Source organism: Phyllostomus discolor, chromosome 6 (genome assembly GCF_004126475.2).
Source record: "Phyllostomus discolor isolate MPI-MPIP mPhyDis1 chromosome 6, mPhyDis1.pri.v3, whole genome shotgun sequence".
Classification (NCBI taxonomy): Eukaryota; Metazoa; Chordata; class Mammalia; order Chiroptera; family Phyllostomidae; genus Phyllostomus; species Phyllostomus discolor.
Genome location: NC_040908.2, coordinates 51,286,223 through 51,302,688, shown reverse-complemented (window position 1 = coordinate 51,302,688; position 16,466 = coordinate 51,286,223). Strand labels below are relative to the sequence as shown.

Below are 16,466 nucleotides of genomic sequence, written 5' to 3'. Positions count from 1 at the left end.
ACCTGACACCATACATTAATTTTCGTATCTTAATGTCCAGGCCATGAGACAGGGATACTTTCCTTCTAAGTTCCAGTTCAAAGAATACTGGTAAAGGCCTTTGATCCACCCGTTTCTCATCAGGAGCCACTCTGGACTAATCAGCTGGCATCCAAGAGATGTGCAGTAACTATAGCCTCGCTCCACTGAAGTGAAGAGAGGGGCAGTTGCCAAACGAAGTAGAGCTTCTGTTCTCCAAAGAAGAGGCTGGAACAAAGCAACAGGTGTTCTCAACTGCAGGAAAACATGATGTGGCCTAGCAAGCCTCCTAGGAGTCTGGGGCTGCCTGAGAAACTTGTACTCTCCCCTCTGCTTTGCCCCCACCCCCACCCCAGGGGAGTCGTCAGGCCCATTGAAATGTGGCAATCCTATCAGTTCTGCATGTCTGCACCCAAATCTGGCAACAAGATAATTTTAAAGTGGCCCCCCCACCCAAGTTGTTCTTCCCCCAAAATTAAAAGGAAAGTTGGAAGAGGAATCACAGGGTTTCTTTTTAGTCAATTAAAAAAGAAATTGTTCATCTTAGTGGCCAGAGTATAACATTGCATCTGATACAGCCAACTCCTAGCTTTTTGATTAAGTGCTCTGTGGAAACTGCTGAACTATGAAAGATGATCCATTTTCTGAGCTCAGTGTCTTTAAAAACAGTGTACAGTTTTCCAATGGAAAATTCAGAGTCCTGAGGGTAGGTGCTTGCTGACTAGGCAAGTCAGTCTAAGGGGAACTGCCCTGGCCACAGCACTCCCTCAGGCCCGCTTCCTCCATGGGTTCCTGCAGGCCACTCTCACCCCTGACTAGACCACCCAGCCAGCAGTCATGGGGTGAGCTGGCCTGCAAGCTGGGAGAAGACCTGGGACCGCAAAGCCCCACCAGATACATCTGGTGGCAAGGAGTCGATAGATCCAATTCCCTTTCTTGGGAATCCAAACTGGAAAGGGTGACCCAGGGACAGCCAGGCCACAGACCTTCTGAGGGCTAGTGAGAGCTCAGGGCAAACAAAGTGGACATTCAAATCAGGAAAATGGAGGGAATTGACAGGTAAAGAGAAGCAAAGGGCTGCCTGCGAGATGTCATGAGGGGTACTCTGATGAGGTCTACCCAGTGCACATGCTTGTCCTTCCAGGGAGCTGCAGTGCATATGTGGCGGTTTGCCTGCTCACCTCCACCTACCACCTGTCTGGGGGACCTGCCCAGATGCCCTTGATTCCACAGGGTAAAGGGTGGGAGTGCACCACTGCCAGCTGAGTCCCTGGCCTCACCTGGGCAGGATCAGGCCTGCCGATCTGTAACACCCACTTTGACCGGCTCCCTGGGAGCATCTGAAGCAGAGCAGGCCCGGTTCCCCCCTCTGCCCACCACATTTCTCCCCAGAGCTTTTTCCAGAAGACTCAGTAAGACAGTCAGCGCATATCCAAACCCCTTGGCCTGAGGCAGCAGAGCTGGCTTTCTTACCTGCATGTGTCCTAAAGAACCCTAAGCCACACCGCACCCTTGCACAATACTTCCTCTGGGACCCGCTGGAGGGTGGCTCAACTTGCTGCATGAACTGGCCTTTTGACACCTTTTATGTTTGCATTTGCTCTAATAAAGCTGGTAGGATTAATTATAGTCAGACACCGCATTTCAGGATATTGACCTTACAGGTTGTGTTAAGATACCATGTTACTATAAATTTAAAATAACATTTATGTACTTTAATTTTTTTGAGACAGATATAATGTTTTCTGGAGAATCAGATGAAAAGGTACAGTTAAAAGATGCCAGACACATTTTCTTTTTTTTTTTTTAGAGGGGGTACATGGAGAAGGGAGGGAGAGAGGGAGAGAAACAGCCTCTGAGAAATACATAGATCGGTTGCCTTCCATAAGCACCCAGACTGGGACTAAACCAGCAACCCAGGCATGTGCCCTGACCTGGAATTGAACTGGAGACCTTTGGGTTCACTGGACATTGCCCAATCAACTAAGCCAAGCTGGCTAGGGTATCAGACATACTCTTTTAGAATAAGAATAGAAAGAGACAAACGCAAGACCTTCACCCAAACGCATGGATTCAGAACCCAAGTGTCTAGACCCGGTCAAGCGTGCCACCCAGCAAGACTCCCCAGCAGTCATGAAAACAAAAGGTTGTTAGGGAGTGGAAAAAGCAACTAAACAAATGGATGAAAGAGTAAAAAGTTTAAACAACTGAAGTTCAAGTAATAACGTTAGTTTTTTATCTTATAAACTATTTTTAGAACAGTTTATATAACTTTCTGTAACTTTTTGGAAGAGTTTTAGATTGACAGAAAATTGAGAAGATGGTATAGAATTCCTCTACACCCAACACCCAGTTTCCCCTGTTAAAGGCTTATTTTACTTCCCTGGCCAGTGTGGCTCAGTTGGTTGGGTGCTGTCTGGCAGGCAAAGTGAAAAGTCCCCGGTTTGATTCTCCATAAGGGAACATGCCTGGGTTGTACTTTTGGTCCCTGTTCAGGACAGGGGGAGCCATGGGTGGATGTTTCTCTCCTTCTCTTTCTCCCTTCCTCTCTCTCTTATGAATAAATAGCTAAATAAATAAAGGCAGGCTTACACTACTTTTGTTGGTACTTTTGTTAACAATTAATGAGTGAGCACTGACACAGTATTGCAAATTAAAGCCCATTGTTTTGTTTATTCTGACTTCCTTAGTTTTTCCCTAATGTCTTTTGCCAGGTCTCTCCTCTACAATACCACATTACATTGGTTGTCATGGTTCTTTAAGCTCCTCTTGGCCATGACAGTTTCTCAGGATGTCCTTGTTTTGGATGACTCTTTAGTTGTTAAGCAGCAGGACATACAAATATACTCTCAATGGATGTGTTTGACGGAAAGCATTTTTTAAAAAATCAGGACCACAGAAGAAGTCACAATCCAGTCAGCCAATGGAAAGTTACGCTATTCTAAAACATTTTGGTAAACTTTAAATAATCACATCTTAGACACAACACCAAAGAAGTGCATTGGCATTATTAAAAAATCAAACAACTGCCTGGGTTATGGACACCATGAAACAGCAGTTTCACCCCAACAGGATGAGTGTCAAGGAGGGCATTGGCTGGAGAGCTTCAGTAGATTTATAAACAAGGTTAGGAAGGAAAGGCTTCTACACATGTGTTTTTGACCCATAAAGTGTTACTATCAACCTGTAAAATAAAGGGAAAAAACTTCATACACAAGTGGAAATTTTCCTTCTTTTATTTAACAGAGAAATGTTGGAAGAAAACAAATACTTTGGGTGGAAATGGAAATTCCTGATGCTTTGGAAATTGCTTCAGTGCTTTTTCTAGTACTTCAGACATTGACTAGAAGAACTAAAATTACAAAATGTCTTAAGCTGTTTAGTCAATGTTCCACCATCTTCATCTGTTCTCCATACTGAGACTTATAACTTAAAATAATAATTATAAATTTGTGCACACAACCCTGCCCCATGCACACTCCTTGCTCAGAAACAAACCAACTGAGCTACTTTCTCAATCAAATTTGTGCTTCTGAAGAAAGAACTTCAGAGAGCAGGATGTTTTTCAAGGCAGGTTTACAGAAACTACTGTTGACTTGCTCTGTTCTAGGCTTTTGGGGGGTTTAGTTTGCTTTCCTCTGACAGTTCAGTTTGGAAATTAGTTCATCATCTGACATGGGAAGGTCAGATTTTATTTTATTTTTAAAAATATTTTATTTATTTCTTTTTAGAGAGAGGGAAAGGGAGAGAAATGTCAACATGAAACATCGATTGGTTGCCTCTAGTACATGCATCAACCAGGGACTGGACCCAGGCATTTCCCCTGACCAGGAATCAAACCATTGACCTTTTGCTTTGCAGGACAATGCCCAACCAACTGAATCACACTGGTCAGGGATAGAAAGGTCAGATTTTAATATTTTCATTCTCCCGTTCATTTGGTTAAATGCCTAAAGCAGGTAATTTACTAGTGCTGAAAGTGAGGGGTAGGAAGAATGTATGGGTCTCTAAAAAATCCCCTCAGTTTAAGGGTCAGCTGATTTTTTCTTTTTTAAAAAAAAGATTTTATTTACTTTTAGAGAGAAGGGAAGGGAGAAAGAGAGAGAGAAACATCAATGTATGGTTGCCTCTTGTGCACCCCTTACTGGGGACCTGGCCAACAACCTAGGCTAGGCATGTGCCCTGACTGGGAATTCAACCTGCGACCCTTTGGTTCACAGGCTGGTGTTCAATTCACTGAGCCACACCAGCCAGGGCTGATTTTCTTGTTACAATGCGTAGAGATGAGGACTGACTCCCCCACCCCAAGCTGAAGAGGTCTGGATCAAGATAAGCAGATTTATCAGTATCATGTCAGTGAGGGCATAATAATTTTAATAAAAAGAAGTTTTAATTTCAACATTTAAAAAATTACAGTTGTAAGTCAGGATGTCATTAAGTAAAGTCTGCTACAATTCACTGTCATAACCCTAGTAAGTATGAATTAACTCACTGCTGGAACCTTGATTCACCACCATCCAGAGTGGCAAGCATGAATCCCTCCTGCCACATGTGATTCTCTGATCTCAGCTTATGAAATGAGCCTACATGTAGAAGCCAAAATGTAATTTTCCTTTCTAAAAGTAGGAAGGATATAAACACAGGTTTTTTTTTTCCAAAGTAAATTTTTTTTTTTTAAAAAGGAAAGTCTCAACCTGAAGCCCTCCTTCTGACCCACTTACAGCAGGTTCTCTATGATCTCTGGGTAGATCTCATTACTGGGCAAGATTAAACACTGGTAGCTGTCTGTTCATGTGGCCAGATTTCTTTAAAGATGGTGAGAATATTTTATTTTATTCTGGCCAAAATTAATCATATTACTTTTTGAAGTGAACCTTTACATTTACTGCATTTAAAAATGTCCAGCCCTGGCTGGTGTGGCTCAGTGGATTGAACACCAGCCTGCAAACCAAAGGGTCATGGGTTTGATTCCCAGTCAGGGCACATGTCTGAGTTGCAGGCCAGGTCCCCAACAAGGGGTGCATGAGAGGCAACTGCACATTGATGTTTCTCTCCCTCTCTCTCTCCCTTCCTTCCCCTCTCTAAAATAAATAAATTTTTTAAAAAGTCCAGCAAGCTCAAAGTTTAGGTGTTAAAGATGCCAACAATTAAAAAATCTACCCTTTGAAAGTAATATGAAGGGTTTTGTGTCTCTGTTATGGTAGTTACTATTTTACTGCATTCTAGTTATAGCTCAGCATAGAGAAGTGTGAGCCGAACACAATTTCTCTTGCCACAATACCTCCAGCTAATACAGAACCAAGATGATTGAGAAGTAGACATGCACTGTTCTAATGCTGTGCATTTGTACAGCATTAGAACATTTGATATACTGTGTCAGTTTGGTGGAAAAATCAATTGGTATCATATATAAAAATCAACAGGTTAATTGACCAAATTTTCCAGCTTTCAATTGGTTGTGTGGTATTAAATAGATATGATAGGCTAATCATGATAAAGTACACATGATCTTAACCACATTTAAGGAGAAATACAAATATTTAGTGTATTTTCTTATATACTTCTTTACTCAAGAGGGGTGAGATTTTATTTTTATGATTTCCTTTAAATAAATAATGGTAAAATTTAACAAACTGGCATAGTTCAATTTATTAAGTTACAAATGTAACATTCCAACCTATTTCAATGTATGGCAGACATATATACATAAGAGAACTGCCAGTCTTCTGTACCTCCATTATGCTATATTTTTGATTCAGAAATAATGTTTATAAATAACCCAACATTTTTGGTTATTTATAATGCTGCCAAAAGAATTGTTTATCAGATGTCAAATGACACAGTTACAATGTAAACTGTTTCAGCTTTCAATGTAAAACTCCATCTTAGCAAAAGAAACTTGATTAGAGTTAAACCAGCTGAAGAAAATTATTTAATTCATTGGCTTTCTTTTATAGCTTCTTCCTTCTTTGTTGAGGTGGAAGATTGCTGCAGTCCTCCGGTGTGGCACCCCTATACTTTGGTCTTTTGAGGCAGTGAATTTGGGGTTTGGAGATCATGGACTCATTGAAACAAAGGATTTCCATTTCAATTTGGGAGGCATTTATTTTTATGCAATATAGCTTTGCTTTGGATTTACTACCAGTTTTGACCTCTGGTTTGCCTTCTCTGGAATTTGAAAGGTTATTGGACTGGCTGCGTGTCATCCTCAGATGTCTCCAAGAAGGCTCAAATTGTGACTCCAAAGTTTCTATTATCAGCCGCGACATTTTTCTGATTATTGGTTCAGCTGCCTTTACTATTCCATTCAACCACTTCCCATTGATTGCCACTGACTGTTGATCAACCCCTACGCGTGTCCACTGATTCTCCAGGTCTCACTATTCTCCTTCCCTCCATATCTTACATTTTCTGAAAGATGTTGGAAATATGAAGGTGGTAATATTTATGCAGCTCATGGTGGAGTGTCTTGAAGAACTGAGGAGTAATCCCCTTTGCTGTCCTCTGCCAAAGGAGACGTTTTTGAGCTTGTTGGTATGCCTTTCTGACACCTACTTTTAAAAACATTCATACCAGCAACGTTTCCTGAAAATACTGTTGTGTTTTGTTGGGCTTTTTGTAATCCCTCTCAAGCCTTCTTTTACTTGATTTAAGGTGCTTCCCGCAAGTGTCCATGGGTGGTTTCTTGAGCCCCATGAAAGGATGATGTCCACTCCTGCTCAGGCCCTGATCAGAGGCCGCTAGCTCCACAGCGATCTGTGAGGTCACGTTCTCAAAGATGACATCATGTTGCCCAGTGTGGTCGCTCATTTCGCGCCCAGGGAGTTAAGAAAACTTTACACGGTGTATTCCTCCGAGTTTCTATTAGGTTGGTGTGTCTTTGAGAGTTGCCTTGCATAGCACAGTTCACTCTCGGTGCTTTCCGTGACTGACGATGTGATGTATTTCTCAAGAATACCAATGTCCCACTGTGTGTGTTTTCCGAAGTCAAACTGACTCCGGAGCTCAATGGGCCAGTATGAGTGCAGAGGGCGGGAAGGGCGCCCACTGCGGCCGCGGCTCCAGCGGTCCGCTCCTCGGCCCATCCCTCCGCCTGCCGCACTCCTCGCGGCCTCCGCCGGAGTCTCATCAGCGGTCCCCCTTCCCTGTCGCTCTTCTGCAAAACGGCCGGAGGAACCAGCACTCCGAGCCCTGGGAGCTTTAATTTGTAAATGACCAGGATATTCGCCCAAACTCCAGAAGCAAACACGCGCGCGTATGCGCGCACAGGCCCGGGAGGGAGACAGTCGGAGTGTGGATGTTGGCTGCCAACACCCTGGCACCTCGCGACCCGGGCCCGGGACCCAGCACTCGGCACTGAGCCGCCACCGAGAGGTCGCCCGCCATGCCCGGGAATAGACCGTCCCGGGAAGGAGCCGGGACCCCGGGCCCAGGGATGGAACAACCGGGGAAAGAAGCCCAGCCAGTCCTGGGATGCAGCGCCCTGGGCTTGGAGCACCCTAGGGGGGAACCTGGAGGTACTAGAGGCCCTCTCCTGTGAGAAAGGAAGCGGCCCAGGGACTGTTCCAGAGGGCTTGTGGTAACTCCGGGGCCACTGCCAGGCATCTTCTTCTCCTGGCACTTCGAGCCTGACCTCCCTCTGCCTCCTATTCCTTTCTCTCTGGGCCACCCCTAAACTAGACTCACCCGCCCAACCTCCTTGCCCTCTTTCTAGAAGTGGACGATATTACAAAATATGTTAAGCCAAAGCTAAACACGAAATGGAATACCATCATTGGATAATTAACCTCAATAATAAAATTTTATGTTTAAAACTTTAACCAAAATTTTAGAGTTGTAACATACGGTGTAGACAGTGTCAGAAGTGGCAGGTGTAGATTCCTTCTGTGGAATACATTTGCCATATGAAACAAGGGCTCATGTTCACAGGTGTATATATTAAAAGTAACCTAAATTCAGGAAGGTTTTTCAGTACAATTTTCTAGAAGGAACTTTCTTCCTTGGTTCATAGGTTGAGTAGAACAACAACAAGTAACAAACAAACAAACAAACCTTTTGTGCCCTGGCCAGTGTGGCTCAGTTGGTTGGAGCAACATCCTGTACTCGAAAATGCTTGCTCTTTGATTCTGGTCAGGGCACTTGGGTGGGTTTTGGTTTGGTCCTGCTCCCTTCGTGCAGGTGTGTATGAGAGGCAACCCACTGATGTTTCTCTCCTGCTCTCTCCCTACTTCTCTCTCTCTTTGAGTTCCCCTCACCACTGCCCCCCCCAAATCCTTATATTTTTGACATAGCTTATGCTCCCACACAATAAAACAAGTGATAGTTTAAATCAATGTCAATAGATAAACCCCATAAAATGCAAGTTTGTGCTGTTTGATGAATCACAGTATGTTATGGTTAAATATATCTTCTCTTTTTTTATATTCCTGGCATCCAGGATGAAGAAAAAAAATCTTTGAATATACATTTCATATAGGCAATAACTTCATGGCAAGTAGGATTGAGGCTGCCTGATCTTCTGATACTCTTGTAAGACTTCATGAACGTCCTGATACTCTTTGAGCCTGGAGAAAGTCACTTTCATTGTGCATGTGGTTTGATAAATCTAGCTACCGTCTCCATTCTGGTGTGCAAAACCCTGTACTCATCATACTCCACATTGAAGTCATCCTTGTAATTCTGGTGTTGCTCATAGGAGAGGAGAGAATATATTTTATCAAACGCTCTGGGAATGCAATTATTGAAGAGGGCACCGTGGAGGCAGTGTAACCCTCCCTGACTCCTTCCCTGGAATTCAGGCTGGAGTTGCTCAGCTTGGCAGTTCCCTCAACTCTTTTAAGGTCCTCTTCCTCTTCCTCAATCATCTCTGTGTCATATTTCTTTATTTGGTCCCTTTCCTCATGTTTTTCACACTTCTTTTTAGACTTTTGGTGAGACACTGAATGGTTTTCTCTTCTCCCATAGGCTTAGGACTGAAACAGAGCCTAAGGTTTCCAGAGAAGTCCCAGAGGTATATTTGTCTTGCTGGTCCTCACAGATACTACTGTTTTGACAAAAACAGGTATGTCTTGCCCTGGCTGGTGTGTCCCAGCAGATTGAGCACAGCCTATGAACCAGGGGGTCACTGGTTCAATTCCCAGTCACGGCACATGTCTGGGTTGCAGGTCAGGTCCCCAGTAGGGCCGCGTGAGAGGCAACCACACCTTGATATTTCTCTCTCTCTTTCTCCCTCCCTTCTCTCTAGAAATAAATGAATTAAATGCGCGCGCGCGCACACACACACACACACACACACACACACACACCCTTGAGTCCCCTGGCCTTCCGAAGTGCTAGGGGAACTGGAGTGAGAAGGTACAGTCTAAGGAGACCGGAGCTGGGCAGGTGGGTTGAAGGCAGTGGCGCAGCGGTGGGGCGGGCAGCAGCTGCGGGGGCAGCTGGAGACCGCGGCAGAGTTTTCACCGCTGGGATTGACATGACTTAATGTTGGCGGCGCTCTGTCAGGTAAGATATTGAAGGTTTGTTTTTTTTTTAACCCAAACCTGAGGACAGACATGATGACGATGATGAGTGGCGGGGGGGCGGGGGGGACACAGAAATGAGAAACACGCAGCATTTGTCTTCGGTTCGCTCCCCGCCCCATCCCGCCCCGATCAGGAATCAAACTTGCAGTCTTCTGCTGTACGGGATGACGCTCCAACAAACTGAGCCACCTGGCCAGGGCTCGGGCTATTTTACTCATTAAAGGGTCAGTGAAATCCGAATCTAAAAGCTGTTTCTGAGGAGAAGATGCAGCGTCTCTACAGGAGATTCTGAATGGCCGGTGCGGGCAGCCCCGAGGTGCGTTTAGTTTTCCTGAGAGCACCGGCGCTGACGACCCCCTGTCAGTTTGCACCCAGACCAATCTCTCCTAGCCCTTTACGGTTTATGGGAGGTCCTCAGGGTTCAGACTGGCCACCTGCGGCGAGTCGCTCTGAGGCAGTCCCTGTCTGTGTGATGGACACCGTTTTCCGGCAGCCCAGGTTTCTGGTAGGACTTCCGTGCCGGTCCGTGAATCGCCCCGTCCCTGTGTGGCGCTGCTGCCAGCGTTCGCGGGGGTCGCGGGGGTCACCCCTTCCCCTCAGGCACCGCGTCTGAAACAGCCCCAGGTGCGTCCGAATTTGCATCCTCCCCTCACACAGGGTCCTCCGGGTTTGATAACCTTTGTGCTTCGGTTTCGGGCTTCCTCCTCCGCCCGGGTCACCCTTCCTCCGGCCGTCCCACGCCAGTCGTCTGCGGCACACTGCGTGCCTTCATCCTGTATAAAACCCAGGCGGTCGGGCGGGGGCGCTCCAGAGCTGGAGAACCTTAGCTGGATGCAGTCAGAGCCGCCCTGACCGTTGTCTTTACCCACATTTGACAAATAGAAATTAGATGTGTGCACTGCATTGACGGGATTGTTTTTGGGAATTTTGACAAGCCCTTAGAGCCCTTGGAACTGAATTAAAGGTTAAAGAGAAATTAAATTCTTGTGGCTCTGGTAGGTCAAGATTGTGGTCTTGAGCTTCACCTGGGGTCCGGTGGTGATGTCTGGCCCCTGCCCATAGCGCTGCTCTCCCTGTAGGCCCCCCGCCCCCCTCCGCTGCCAGCTACAACTCGGGCTGCCGCTGCTAAGGCTTCTAGGTAAAATATTTGACTATGGCCCTGGCTGATGTGGCTCAGTGGATTGAGCGCCGGACTGTGAACCAAAGGCTCATAAGTTCGATTCCTAGTCCAGGCACATGCCCGGGTTGCAGGCCAGGTCCCCCACCGCAGGGCGTGTGACATGCAACTACACATTGCTGTTTCTCTCCCTCTCTTTCTTCTTCCCTTCCCCCTCTGTAAAAATAAATAAAATCTTAAAAATATTCGACTACATATTTCACCAAAGAAATATGCAAAGGGCCAAAAGATGCACATGAAAATCTAAAAATCTTCTCAACAATTAGCCATTAAGAAAATGAGTAGCAAAACCACAATGAGGTAGCACTTCACAACCGGTAGTATTGCCAGAATCAAAATGTGAACAGTAACAAGTCTGAAGAGTATGTGGAGAAACTGGAACTCTCACATATGCTAGTGGGGCAGCTGCTTTGGAAAAGTCTGAGTTTCTTGAAAGGTTAAACATGGAGTTACCACAGGACCCAGCAATTTCACTCTTAGGTATCTACCCAAAAGAAGGGCAAACATGTGTCTACACAAAAATTTGTGCATGAATATTCATAGCTTTGTTCATAGTAGCTAAAAGTGGAAAAGATCCAAAAGTCCACCAGCTGCTGGGTGGGCAAACAAAATGTGGTATATTCACTAGAAGTCCAATGCACTATCCATTGTGCCACAGAGCCCACTAAAATGTAGTATATTTATACAATAAAATGCATAAGGCTATAAATGGGAATGAAGCACTGGTACATGCTACAATGTGGATAAATCTTGAAAATATCATGCCCAGTGAAAGAAGCCAGACAATTAAGGCAACATATTATATTATCCCATTTACAGGAAATGTCCAAAACATGCGAATCCTCAGCCAAAGGAAGTAGCTAAGGTTCGGGATGTGCATGACTGCTAATGGGTATGGAGTTTCTTTTGGGGGTGAGGAGAATATTTTGGAATTATAAAGTGTTGATTCATGCATAATTTTATGAATATACTACAAATTATCGAATTGTATACTTTAAAATGGTGAACTTTATGCTTTATGAATTATATCCCCCAAAAGCTATTATTTGAAAAAGTTGCTAAAAGTGGTGGGAAAAAAGAAAAAAAGACTCATGGACATGGACAACAGTGTAGTGCTTGCAGGGTTGGTGTAAGGAAGACAAATGGTAATAAAAATATACAATAAAAAATGTAAAATAAAATAAAAATCCACAATGAAAAAAATAGTGTAGGGAAGAGAATAAGAAAGAACTCCATAAACTGATGAAGAATTGCTTCTGATTTATATTGTTAAGATATAAAAGTAAAGTGCAGTCTACTGGAAGCAATCCAAAAGTCCATGAACTGGGAGAGGAATAAACAAATCGTTCTGGCCACAGGACAGAATAGGGTACAGAAACAAAAAGAAAGGAGCTGTCAGTACTTTGAACAACAATGGATGCATTGTGATCAGTCAGTCAGTGCTGGGGCAGGGGGTCATTAGTCAATGCACTGGTCCTGAGGTTAGCCTCTGTGTTGCTTATCTGATTTTGCTGCCTTTCTGGGCCTGGAGCTAAAACACAGCTGAGGCCTAGATGTTATCCCTAGAGAGGAAAGGTCAGGGGGTCCAGACCACTTGACCAGTGTTGTACTAGGGAAGGAAAGGTTACCCTGGGGGCAAGGTCCTTGTTTTCCCAGTTTTGTCCCTTGCTCTCAGCCCCAGGTGCCTTCTGTACCTGGCCCATCGTTCCTGCTCTGTTCACGTCTCTCTAACTGCCTATTACAGTACGATTTCACTTATATGAAGTACAGAAGTAATCAAATGCATAGAGACAGAAGGAAGGAAGATGGTTGTGGGTGGCTGGAAGGGAAGAGAATGGGGAGTTGGTGTTTAGGGTATGGAATTTTTGTTGGGGATGATGAAAAACTGTTCTGGAGGTAGATGGCTGTGATTGCACCATGTGAATGTACTTGGTATCACTGAATTGTAAACTAGTGAATAGTTAAAATAGTAAGTTTTATGTGATGTACATTTTATAATAAATTTTTTTTTAAATTGCTAAGTAAACAAAGGTAAGGGAAAACCCGACTTTAAACCAAACAACAGTAATAACTTTTTTAAAAAGCATGTGGCTGAGTCCACGTGTCAGTGGGTGACTTGGAATTAGTTTGCCTACAGAATATAATGTTTATTAAAGAGGAAGTCATTTAAAAATGTGCTACTCTGAAGGACACATATATTGTTAAATGGTAACTGAAGCAATTGTTAGAATTTAGCCTGAAACAAGTTTGCCTGCCCAAGGAGGCAGTCTGTCCGTAGGCATCCTGAGAAAAACAGAGACCCGGGCTTCCGGCTCCTCACTGCCCTCCGGCTTAACATTTCCTGTTCCTGGGCAGCGCTTTGCACTGCTGACCCAGCAGCCAGAGTGACGCTGTCAAAACACAGATCCCATCCGGTCCCTCCTCTTCCCCTTCCATTACCCTCCCTGCCCCATCTTCTCCTCACCTCCCCTTTGCTCCCACCCAGCCGGCCATTTCCCCACTCCTCACCTGTGCCAGGACCAGCTTCTCAGGCTTGGTGCTGACAGCTCTGTCCACAGGACACACTGCGTCCTGGGCACCCACAGAAACTCCTCTCTTCCTTCCTTTTACAAACACGTGTTAATGAAATTTAAGTGTTAATTCTAGTGATAAAAAGAAATGAGCTATCAATCCATGAAAATACATGGAGGTAACTTAAATGCACATTATTAATTGAAGAAAGCCAATCTGAAAAGCTACATACTGTGTGATTTTAACTGTGACATTCTGGAAAAGGCAAAACTATGGAGACTGTGTAAAAGGATCAGTGGTTTCCATGGGTTGGAGGGGAAGAAGAGATGAATAGTTGGAGCACAGATGGTTTTTGGGCAGTGAAACTACTCTATGTGATACTTTAATGGTGGATACTGGTCATTATATATTTGTTAAAACCCATAGGATGTACAATACGAAGAGTGATCCCAATGTAAAGTATAGACTTTAGTTTATAATTTTGTATCAATATTGGCTCTTCAATCATAACAAATGTAGCACACTAATACAGGATGTTAATAATAGGGGAAATTAGGGAGGATGAAGTGGGTATGTAGGACCACTCTATTTACTCTTCAGTTTTTCTATAAATAAAGAAAAACTGTTCTAAAATAAAACTGTTCTAAAATAAAGTTTATTACTTTAAAAACAAAAAGTGTGTCAATTCATAATTTCTTTTTTGCACCATAGTATGTATGTATGTATGTATGTATGTATTTATTCATGTATTCCTTTAGCAATGATGTTGTTTAGAATTGCCAGTGAATAGGGATAATAATAATAATAATAATCTGACTTTTAGTGTGGCCCTCTGCTCTGAACTGTGTGATGCCTGGGCCTGGTCCCTGTGCCTGGAGCAGTATCTGCTGAGAGCAGGGCACTTAGTGCTGGTCGTGGAGTGAGTGGGTCTGAGAGCTGCAGGCTACAGGGCTGAGCTTTCGCTCAGGGTTCCAAATGAGAATGTGGCTGAAGAATCCAGATGTATTTGCAGAAATGCTTCCCCAGCCCATTAGGAGACAGATAATTTCCAGGACTCTTTATTCTTGATGGAATGGACCACAGCCTGCAGTGTCTGGGAAGTATTAGTTCTCATCTGACCTCAGTCCGAACATTTTTCCCCCATAGACTTTTATTACTAATTCAGAACAATTTATTCATGTCCTTTACTGGGAATCCCCAGTATTCTCAAGAGGCATTTCAGTGCTCCAGTCTCGTGGTCTTTTGTGGCCTCGTGCAGTTCCCTATATGTTCTTTCATGTTAAATAGCTATTTCCTGCTCTTCTCTGGTTATTCTCTTCCCTGCACATTAATTGTGCTTTTGGCATAGATACCACTTAGTCTGCCATCTAGTAGTCCCACTTTTGTTGAGTAGGTGAGATGTTCTCTCTAATCTTTTTGAAAATAGATTGCAATTGATGTCTAACTTCTTTTTGCAAAGGACTCATTGCTAGTCTTTGGATTCTAAATGTTTGTTGTTCATTATGCAGTAAAAGGTTCTTTTTGGTGTCAGACACCTTAGCTTCCTATTCACACTTCTTTGAGTAAAATCTTGTTGATTTTTTCCATTCTTATTGATAATAAGAGTTGGAGTTTATTTGGAGTTGCTTTATAGTTTATGTAAATATTTTAATGGATGTTAAAAGGAGTTCTTGCCCTTAGCTGCATGGCTCAGTGGGTTGGATGTGGTCCCGCAAAGTGAAAGGCCACAGGTTTGAATCCCAGTCAGGGCACATGTCTGGGTTGCAGACCAGGTCCCAGGTTGGGGGTGTGTGAGAGGCAACTCATCAATGTTTCTCTCCCTCTCTATTTCCCTCCCTTCCTCTCTCTCTAAGAACAAATAAAATCTTTAAAAAATAAAAAAAATAAAAGGAGTGAGCTCTTGGTGGTATTACTTGCACTACCATTAGCTGGAAAGCCACTTTGTATTTGAGGAGCCACTTGGGCGGGGTGGGACATTAAGATGATCAGAGAAAGACATCAAGCAGCCTGTAGTGGTACTAGAGGTGCAAGCTGGGGCCAGGTCCTGCAGGGCCCTGTGACAAAGTTAAAATGGTCCTGAGAGCTGTACCCAAATGGGGAGCAACTGAGGGCTGGTACAGTGACATAGTATCATCCTGTCTGGTCTGTAGGAAGACTGTCTGGACAAGGAGAGACAGGCTTTGGAGAGATGGGCAGGGAGGTCAAATGGGGACTAAAATGCAGACTTCAAATACCAATGGCTGTTGAAAAAACCTCCAAAGAGCGCAGGTCTCCCTGCCCGCCCACCCTGTTGTAACCGGTGCCTCTTGTGTCTGCAGACCTCCAGGCCGCTGGCCATGCCCTATCCTCTGCTTGTGGGTAGATTCCTGCTAGTGAGGACAATGTGCGTCCCTCAGGGACATGGCACTAAGATGCAGAAAAAGCGGGTATGTTTGGACAGGGCATGGGCTTCAGCGTCAGGCACAGCCAGGTCTGAGTATAGGTTCTGCCACGTCTTAGCTGAATAGTCTTGGACAACTCACTTAATTTTTCTGAAAAGTCTCATTTTTAGGTCAATATGAGAGGCCCCCAGCTTTAGGGGGCCCTACTACAGTTTTCTTCCAGCTTGCCCTGCTCATGGGGGAGGAGTCGATGCCAATGATGGAAACCTGCACAGTGGTCTGCATGAGTGGCGCCTGTCCAACCCTGCACAGTGCACACAGCCTGTGAAAATGCAGTGTGGATTGCTAACAATAGCAGCAGGAAGGAGGAATTGAAGACGTGGAGGGGATAGAATCCAGACTCGGCAGGTGTCAGGATGTGACCAGGAGAATGATGAGGCCGTCAGAGGCCAGAAGGAAATCTGGCAGAGAGTTAAGGAGTCATTTGAGGTGTTAAGACTGTAGCCTGTCAAACAGCCACCCAGAGCTGTCTAGCAGCCAGAACACATGCAGGAGGTCAGGGCTAGACACGGTTTTGGAAATCATCAGCACTGTGGTCATAGTTGAGGCCTCATGCCTGAACGAGGAAGCCTATAGGCCATGGCGAAGATGCAGCTGATTCTCTTGGGGGCATCTGTATTTAAAGGACGAAAATGTACAAAGGGGCCATGAGAGGGGCAGAGGGCTTTAGGGCCTTGGGACAATGCAGTGCTACTGGTAGTACAGCCCAGGGGTGGAGGGTTTAGGGGTCCACAGAGTTAAGGCTTCTGGGGAGGGAGGTCAGTGAGAACAGGATCCTTGACCTAGAAGACAGCC

General features: G+C 44.6%; 1 pseudogene; it reads right to left on the bottom strand.

Moving 5' to 3' along the window:
- Positions 1-8,278: 8,278 nt before the first annotated feature.
- On the bottom strand, positions 8,279-13,212 carry LOC114498523 (annotated as a pseudogene).
- Between the last annotated feature and the right edge of the window lie 3,254 nt (positions 13,213-16,466).